This window comes from Carassius gibelio, chromosome B21, assembly GCF_023724105.1.
Source record: "Carassius gibelio isolate Cgi1373 ecotype wild population from Czech Republic chromosome B21, carGib1.2-hapl.c, whole genome shotgun sequence".
Classification (NCBI taxonomy): Eukaryota; Metazoa; Chordata; class Actinopteri; order Cypriniformes; family Cyprinidae; genus Carassius; species Carassius gibelio.
Window position 1 is genome coordinate 24,350,123 of NC_068416.1, and position 9,758 is coordinate 24,359,880.

General features: G+C 30.5%; 2 long non-coding RNA genes across 3 annotated transcripts; one reads left to right on the plus strand and one right to left on the minus strand.

Moving 5' to 3' along the window:
- Positions 1–669: 669 nt before the first annotated feature.
- On the minus strand, positions 670–2,682 carry LOC127986066 (uncharacterized). Of its 2 annotated transcripts, XR_008160760.1 has the most exons (3): positions 1,496–2,676; positions 1,324–1,377; positions 670–1,242 (listed from the first exon to the last, which is right to left on the minus strand). It is a non-coding gene; the product is annotated as an uncharacterized LOC127986066 (long non-coding RNA). The 2 variants fall into 2 exon arrangements; XR_008160759.1 differs by having other exon boundaries at positions 1,324–2,682.
- A 2,466-nt stretch (positions 2,683–5,148) lies between these two features.
- LOC127986065 (uncharacterized) lies at positions 5,149–8,530 on the plus strand. Its single transcript, XR_008160758.1, has 5 exons — positions 5,149–5,223; positions 6,090–6,179; positions 6,306–6,532; positions 6,633–6,713; positions 6,819–8,530. It is a non-coding gene; the product is annotated as an uncharacterized LOC127986065 (long non-coding RNA).
- Positions 8,531–9,758: the final 1,228 nt, after the last annotated feature.

Consider the following 9,758-nt stretch of genomic DNA (forward strand, 5'->3'; position numbering starts at 1 on the left):
ATTAATTCATAATAGTTATAATATAATTTCACTTTATTTAGTTTTTTTAATATATACAATTATAGTAGATAAACTAAATAATAGTGTGAGATATTATTAAAAAAAAAGGTAGTCATAGTATTAAATACAAATAGGCTACATTTATTTTATAGAAAACTTAAAAATAAAATGCTAATATTTACTGCTTTCTTTGTTTGCCTCTTTAAGGATAATCGCTTTATGTAATTACCCAATTTTAAGTAGCTTTGAATAAAAGCTCTAAAGATAAAAAATAAAATAAAACGTTTTTATCATATTCAAACGTAAAATCAGCAGGCATTCACTGTGGCATGTTGCCTGCAAGTAAGTAGGCCTATAAGTAAGAGCGTCAGTGGATGAATGTCATAGTTTTGCATTGTGCTTTAAAAACGGCATGAAATACACTAGATTTATGTATTCATGTTGAAAATAAAACTTATATAGTGCAGTTTGTGATCTAAAATGGTAGGCTAATTGTGTATTTACATTGTCAGAACATATTTAACGGATTTTTTTTTTTTTTTTTTTTTTTTTTGGTTATGGACCATTTATGTGCACCCCTGTATATACACATAATTGATATTTGCAGAACATTTTTTTAACCCCAAAAATATCGAACAATAAATAAGTTGCATCAACACTTTTAAAAGCTTATTTCCATAGAGATTTATTGCTGCAAGCTTGGAAAGCGAAGAATATAGTTACAAAAGTTCCACAAAAAATGTTTGAAATACTGGAAAAGACGATCTTTCCCTTTCACATTCAAGTGAAGTCCATCTGGACGGAACATTTCAGAACATATACATCCTCCAGACACAAAGGCTCTCCACGTTCGCAAAAAAACAACATTGTCCATCTCACTAGACCATCTTTCCAACAATATATTGCAACGCTTCACTGTATGTTTAGTTTGCTTGTCATCAACATAACGAGGCAAAACAGAACAAATAGCGAAATACAGTTTGTACTTAAAAGAGTGACGAAGACGTTCCACAAGCAATGCCATTCGGTTAACGATGGTTTCCGCTGAAACCCCACTAGCGACATCATTTGTCCCAATGTGAATGATTAACAAGGCATCCCCGTTTACTCTTCTCAGATGATAAACGTGCTGTTGTGCTGAACGGACCAAAGTAGTTCCCGGATGAACCCAACAATATGCGCCCTCACAGTATTGGTCCAAACCACGGCACATGGAATCCGTCAAGAAGCAAACATTCAGACCTGCAAGAAACAAAACCATTGTCACAACTAAATAACCCATGTGTCAAAAAATAAGAAAATTTATTTAGTCAACAAATATACCTTTAGGTACAAGGAAGTCTTTCTTCCCAAACCTGGAAACAACCTTGTTGCTTTCTGTGCCAACAAAATAAATAAAATATAAAGATTAACAACTACAAAAATAAAGAGTAATACACTCGGTACACATAAAATAAAAACATTGTTCCGCTCTAAAAAATTTTTTACTTCTCACCAATTTTCTCCATTTTACACAGACTTCAACAAACAGTCCAGCTGAGTGCCAGAACCGTCATACTCAGCACTTTAAATAAAGGGTTACATTGACGTCACTTACCCTCCGAAACACGCCCCCTCACCTGGCAAAATAACCTGTTCTGCTGAACCCCTCAGTTGCTCCCAGGGCGCAGGATCTATAGCTGCCCACTGCTCTATGTGTTCACGGTGTCTTCACTTCTCACTACTGTGTGTGTGTGTACTTGGATAAGTTAAATGCAGACCAATTCCGAGTATGGGCTACCAAACTAGGCAAATGTCACGACTTCCACTTTCACAATCATAGTTTTTGTAAATCTTTATTTAAAAACATCCAATCAAGCCACTATAATATTATAAATATCTACTAGCTTGACTTGTCAATACAACAAATTACTAAACAAGATATATTTTACCACAAAATTCAACATATTGACATTATAGCTACAAAATCGCATGTTTCAGTGCTTAAAGTCCATTTCTTTCTTTCCATAGCTCTCACCAATCTATAAAAAATATCGCTACCCCAGATTTTTTGGTTTTAAATAATACTAACACAATTCTTTATAGATCACTAAATATTTATTTAATGACTATTGTATATCATTTTAATAAATAAATATATAGTTTAAATAAAACATTGATACAATTTTGACCACGTTCCACAAAAATAATTAGATATAGCCTACTTTTATTATTTTTTTACTTTTAGGATAATAATTAATATACAACACCTTATACATTTCTATAAATAAAACAACAGACACTTCTATCACTGACTTTAATTGATTAAATCATACACACAACACATTCTTATATAACCTTATACTGAAAGCACTTTTGTCCTACAATATTTTTTTTTACACACCAACAAATACTAAAACACAAATAAAATATAGATAAATAAATATATAAAACATTCAACAATTATAGTCAATTTTGACTGTACTTAAATTAAATTAATTAATAATATTTTACACTTCTACCATCCAATTACAAATCACTCTTCACAAAAATATCCATAATAAGATTGTTCTATAAAGCAAAACTAACAGGCAAAACTATTGACTCATTATTAGCCTACTAATCACATAATTAATTTTCAAATATTCGTTTTCTAAATATTGCTCTTTTAGTTATACAGTACAGCCATATTGTGTCTTTGTTATTTCAATACACTTTAAAGTCTATATATATATATATATATATATATATATATATATATATATATATATATATATATATTCATAAAGGGACAATTATTGTGAGCATATTTAAACCTTCTAATTGAAACAATTATTCCTATGTTTCTTAAAAAATAAAAAAACCTTTCTTTGTCTCTATACATAAAAATAAAAGTGCTTAAGAAAGAATGCCACCATTACTAGTGTTAATAGCAGCAATTACATTTACATTAACTGATCATTTGGGCATCTCTAGCATTAATTGCTGATATTTACACCTAAAGCATTCAACGAAATATAATCCACTTTAATGAATAAGACCCATACTTAATTTAGTAAAACTTTTTAAAAGATCGTTACACACATTTTCAAATCCATTTACTCTTCATGACTGATTTAACAATGGTTTTTCACCATCAAAACAATGGCCTTTCAAATTACTTAGGAACATCGTCGTGCCTTGAATTTCAACTCAGTTCACCATTGCACATTTCACTTTATATTGTAGCAGTTAAAATCTAACAAACTCTTGGTGATTTTTCTGTTTTTGATAATAGCCTATTGGTAAATATACATTTTAATGCATTTATTTTTTTATATTTTATTATTTCCTATCTTTTATTTTAACAGTTACAAACACATAAATAAAAACATTTCCACACTGCTACAAAAGAACTGTACCACATTACATTAAATTACTTCGTCTTTTAAAACAGATTAAATAAATAAATACATGCCTCTGGTTGCTGCTTTTATTTCAAAGGCATTTTATGTACTTTAAAGGCTTACATTTATGTAATTTGCTATTTAACTGTGAAAATGTACAAATCCTGATATTAACAATGCCTCTTATTTAAACAAATCCATGTTTTGTGTACCAAACTTCATAACACCACCTAGACAGCACACATACATTAGTGAACTCTAAAATTACTGTTTCGCCCCAGATATCCACTGCACATGTCTGCGGCGCTATACGGCTCCAACGCAGCTACCGGAGCTGATCGAGACCACTCTAGCGCCACTTCGCTATAAATAGGCTCTAAGTCAAGTTTATTTATATATAGCCCTTTAAAACAACATAAATGCTGACCAAAGTGCTGCACAACATACCAAACTAAATATCCATTGTACAATACAATTTAAAGACTAATCATAAAATATGAAAAGAAAGCAAAACAAAAATAATAGAATTAAGACCAGAAACATCATGCAATTTAAAACAATATTTATAACTAAGAAATAATAATATTAATTTAATAATGAATATCACATTACACATATGCCTGAGAAAAATAATACGTTTTCTAGTCTAGTCTATTTTTGACACACGCGCGTCAGAACCGCACAGCAAATACAAAATATAAGTCAAAAAATCATGTATACATTTCAAATTAAACACACTGTGCAATTTCTCAATCTATTTCATATTACTATATTTTTGCTAGAAGACCAGAAATGGATGACAAGAGGTTCATTCACAAATTTTAAAACCTCACAATATTAGGCCATATGGCACCACAAATCCATTTTTCAAGGACAATTAAAAAAAGTGTTGAAGAGTTTAATTGCATGAGTTGTAGGAGTGGAATAAACTGAATTAAACATGACAAAACATTAACATTCAGCCAACCATGTTAGAATACACAGAATAAGAAAAAAATTTTGAACCATAGACTGTGTTGGACAGGCAAATCACGTGGTCTTGCGAGTCCTACCACTGCGCTTCTGTTCCGCTTCTGGTGTGAGTTGACAATGTTTGGAGGACGAAAAAAAATGTATCGGAGCTGTAACACGCCGCAAACGTGTGCAGTGGAAAGGTATGCATTGCCTTTTTTACTCACCCATGTTAATGGCCTTCACACTGTACACGGTTGCGGCTAGGTTAAAAACAAGAAAAAGAGTACCTTTAGATAAACAAGATAAACAACATAATATATACACTTTTATGGAGGCAAAAAAACGAACTACATTAAGACCCTTGAGATCGCTTGTAATAAATATTTAAATGCAAAAGGTGAGAGTTGACTGTTTCCTTTTTTAATATTTAAATATTCGCTATATCCTTACAAGAAAAGTAGCCTATTTGTTGTGTTTACATGTTTTGCCGCTTGCTTAAGCAGATGCATGTTCTTAAAGACAAATTTTCCGTTGACATACACTGAAATATTTAATTGCATATTACGTTGAAAAAATATAACAATTAAGTTGAAAGAATCTAGAATTCTTACACTTCACAAAACATAATGTCCCTTAAAATAAATTCAAATAATTATAACTATCTAGCTTACACAGAAGTACACTTTATATAATACTGTGCTTGACAATGTCTTCATTTTCACCATCTACAAACAAAACCTGTGACGCAACACACATTCGTCCTTGTCATTGGCTCTATTTGTTAGTAAGCCTACCTTGTTCCAATTTGCATACTGTACCCAATTTATAGCACCTCTCAAAGACCACTTATTCATTCTACAAGCAACATCGTCTCAAGAAAAACCTTTACCAACCACTCATCAAGGTAAGCGTTCTTCATCTTTCACATAATACATCCCAAAACCAATTATACTTCCAACTAATTTTCAAGAAAATATATTATTATATTCATTTGCGCTATTGCCAAAGGCAATGCCGCTAACAATACACTATATCAACATAACTATTTTTATACAAACTTTCATAACTTATTTACCCTCTGCACATTGTTCCTAAGTTAGCAAACAATGTACTCAATTATACATATTACCACAATCATCGTGACAAGTTTGACTCTTTACTTTATTTTTAAGACATATAATTTATTTTATTTACTATACATTGTGCAAACTCCTACCATTCAAATAAGTTAAAAGCGACCATTCCATTTTCCAACCGCTTGCATTTCACACACATTTACATAAGTTAATTCCTCCCGCTACCCATCTTCTTTTAATCCAGTTATTACTGTGCTCACACAATTGATGTTTGACGCTTATACTTTCCTAATGCTAACAATTGCTCAAGTAAATACTCGCCAACATTTCTTCTGTTTCCCATTTATCGCCATGTCTATTTTAACTACACCACAACTGCCTTTTTCGCCACAAATATTTATCACGCGTCTGCATCAATGCCTTTTGCATCTTTTCTTGACTTTTTTAACTACGCACATAAATGCCATTACAAATAAAATGCCTTACAAAACAACTTTACCTCTAACATGGACTAACCCAACTTTTGAGTTAGTAAGTTAGTTAGTTAACTCTAACATCTGAGATAATCCATATTTAACACAAAATCTCATTAAAACAATCCAGCATTTGCTGAAGTGTACCTATACACTCCAACAAATATTACCATATCTATTGTCTATTGCTTGTTTAATATTCATGATATACTTTCTTCCAGATTATGGCTTCCTACACCTCACCATCAAAAATCCCCAAAATACACCACCCTGAGACTGAATCAATTCATGACCGCCTCCAACTGATTGCTGTAAGCCATATTCTTTATTACCTTTGTTTATTCAGCTAATATTAACCTACTACATAGCCTACATACAAATTCCACCATTACCATCCATACTATTTTAACACAGTATTTTCTTTGCCATTTCTACAGTACAAATGCCAAGATCCATCTGTCAACCCCATCGAAACTGCACAACAACTTTGCAATCTAGGCACTGAAATCATGAAAATCATGTCACGCTGGCACAACCAAAACAAGGCTCTTCAGCAGTGTGTCACTACACTTCGTTCAGAGCTGCAGGACACAAAAAAAAAAACTCTCAGAAGCTCTAACTTCTGCAGAAATCAATGCTGCTGCCCAATACTTTTTCAAAGATGGTAATTACTTCTCACTTCCTAATTTGTTCTCATTCATGTTACCTTTTCTGTACATTTGTTCTCTGCAATGGCAATTAAACCTACATGTTTCCATTTACAGAACAATGTGACATGTCCACACAGACAGAGCCTGTCCCTTCAACACTACCTGAACACATACCTGAGAATAACAGCAAACTAGGTAATAAACACTCCCACTCCAATATACTATAATTCATTACACATCCTTTACTACAGTATATCTCTTCAATCACATATTTATAACTTCCTCTTTTCCTTTTTTCAGAAATACAACTTGCAACAAAGTCTTCTCCAAAACCAAATAAAGATCTACAGAATGCTTAACCATACAAACATTATATTGTGACTACACTTTTAATGCTACACTGTATTTAACTTTTGAAACTACAAAATTTTTATCCTTCCATTTACTCTTAAACCACATTATTTTCTTTTAGCTCTTCTTTATTAAACTTTTTAACATACAATACAGCATACTATATGCATATTGCACCTTTATAATTTATAATTGTTTGTATTCTTATTCTTTGTATTTTATACAATAAAAATGTTTCTCAGACTTACAATTTTCATTAAAATACAAAAATATAACAATCTTCACTACCACAAAACAATTATATTACTTAACCTGCCTTCGTAACACAGGTCAACTATTTATTATGCAACAAATCTACTCTTATCAATAAAATGTCATGGTAAAACATTGAGATTTTTCAATTGCCAGAGCATTAAAGGAATTTTCACTGATGTTAACATCACTATTAATATAAATAATAAAAATACAACACAATAATTATCTTATGTTTAAAGCATAATGCTAAACAAAAGTTTCAATAAATAACAAATTGTTCTACATAAACATTCTTAGAATGCCATACTTTAGCTAACATTTCAAGTTGAAATACCAAAACTGCCCACTGGTCACATTAAAGGATTATTTTTATAATATAAATTTATATATACTTTACTGAAACTACAATATTATTAAATAATTTCACAAATGCATCAAGAAAATTAAGATCATTTCAATTTTACCAACACGTACAATAAGGTTTCCATTCTTTTAGATTATAATTAATACATTACCTAACTTTACCTAAGAATGAACATTTCTTTATTTCTTTATTTTTTTCCAGTATTTATTTGTGTTATTAATTACAAATATTCATGTCAGTTTATGCTACATTAACTAATGTAGTTCAACTATCCTTTACAAATTCTAATATAATAAAAACATAACAATACAACCAAAATATTAATAATCATGTAGCTATACTGATCATGTTCACTAATATTAGCAACTACAACCTTTATATAATATGTTAAAACATTTTCTATATTCTGTGTGTATGTGTATTTGTGTGTGTAAGAGAAATGAGCAAAAATCTGTTTTTAATATTTGACTTCACTGCAAACTGCAATATTTATTTATATTTATATATTTTTTGACATTACTTAATACATTCATAAATTGAACTAACAATACAAATTATATAATATACTATATTTTTTTTGTTCTGGCAGCGATGTATATTTTGTACATACAAAATGTGAATTAATGCATACTCCTCAAAGGGGAAGTACACCAAACTTTGTCTACATGATGCTAAAACATTGAGGAACTTAAATTGCTAATGGATTTTGGATAGCTTGAACAGTTTGCCGTGGTAATTTTTTGAAAAAAAAAAAACAGTAAAAACAGAAACATTCATTGTCTTGTATTTTTAAATTGCAGCTTACAAACATTCCAAAACCATTTTTCATTTAAAAAACAAGAGATTCTGAGGAAATATGCATAGTTTTACAACTTTACAGCACTGTCTGATTAAAAGAAAATTAAAAAAACTGTCAGACATCTGATCTCACTCTGTCACTCTGTGAGAGAAAGTATTTGTGCTGACTGAGTGTGTGTGTCTGTGTGTGAGTGGGGGATTGGCATGAGCTGAGTGGCAGAAAGACAGCAAGAGAGAGGAGAGAAAAGAGAGAGAGAGAGAGAGAGAGAGAGACTTAAACATCTCTTTAATCACCAGAAAAAAAACTGTATTTTAAATTGTTATTTGTTTTTGTTGTTGTTGCTAATTGTGCTGTTATCATTACAGCTTAAGAAATCTCTTTGGCCTTTTCCTTTTCTGACAGTTTCAGGAATTAAAAAAAAATAAATCTAAAAATACTTATTTGTGCTGCAAATAATAATTTCACACTCATTTGATACTGACCTCTGTCACCCTGTGAGATAATATTTATCTGAATTTACATAATTCCATGGATGTAACAATAAAACTGTTCAGCTCACAGATGAAGACTATGCTGTAATGCAAGAAAAACTATTTCACAAAGGCTTATAGGTGAATGAAATCATAACAAAACACTTTTAAATTAAGAATTTGGTAACACTTTAAAATAATGTCTCATTTGTTAACATTAGTAAATGCATTGTTAACACTTCATAATAGCTGCACTCATTAGCTAAGCATTAGTAAATAATCAGTTCATGCTTTATATAGCCTTCTGCCAAAATTAATAGTCATTAGTAAGCATTTTATAAATACAGCTATAATTAAATTGTTCATGGTTTATATGCACATTTATTTTGGGGAGATTAAAGACTGTAATCTTCCTAAAAAATACAAAAATAAAATAAACAAACACAACACAGATGATACAGAACTCAGAAATATTTATTCATAGATATTTATATATAGATGCAATAAAAGGAAACTATACACTTGCATATATATATATATATATATATATATATATATATATATATATATATATATATATATATATATATATATATATATATATAGTAGGAGCCATTTTGGGGATAATAAAGGTTTTGTCCACCGGCTGGTGCTGTGTCTAGTGGATTCTAGTTGTATGAGTCCATAAGGTATGGCTTTGTGTGTACATGTAAGCAAGGAGAGGCCACAAGCATTTGAAATCATGTTTAATGGAGCTCAAGTAATAAAAAAAGACATTTGTTATGCATGTACATATCTTTATATATATTATTTTATTTTTTTCAAGTGTACAGCTGTGCAGGTCATTTTATGCAAAATATTTATGTGTTCTGCATCCCTCCGTGTTAGATGAGCTCACAAAAATAGATAGCTGGCAATTACTAAATGTTTTATAAAAACCCAACTTTATCATAAATTACAGCAGGAATAAATGTCAATAAAGCAACTATTATAATGTGTCT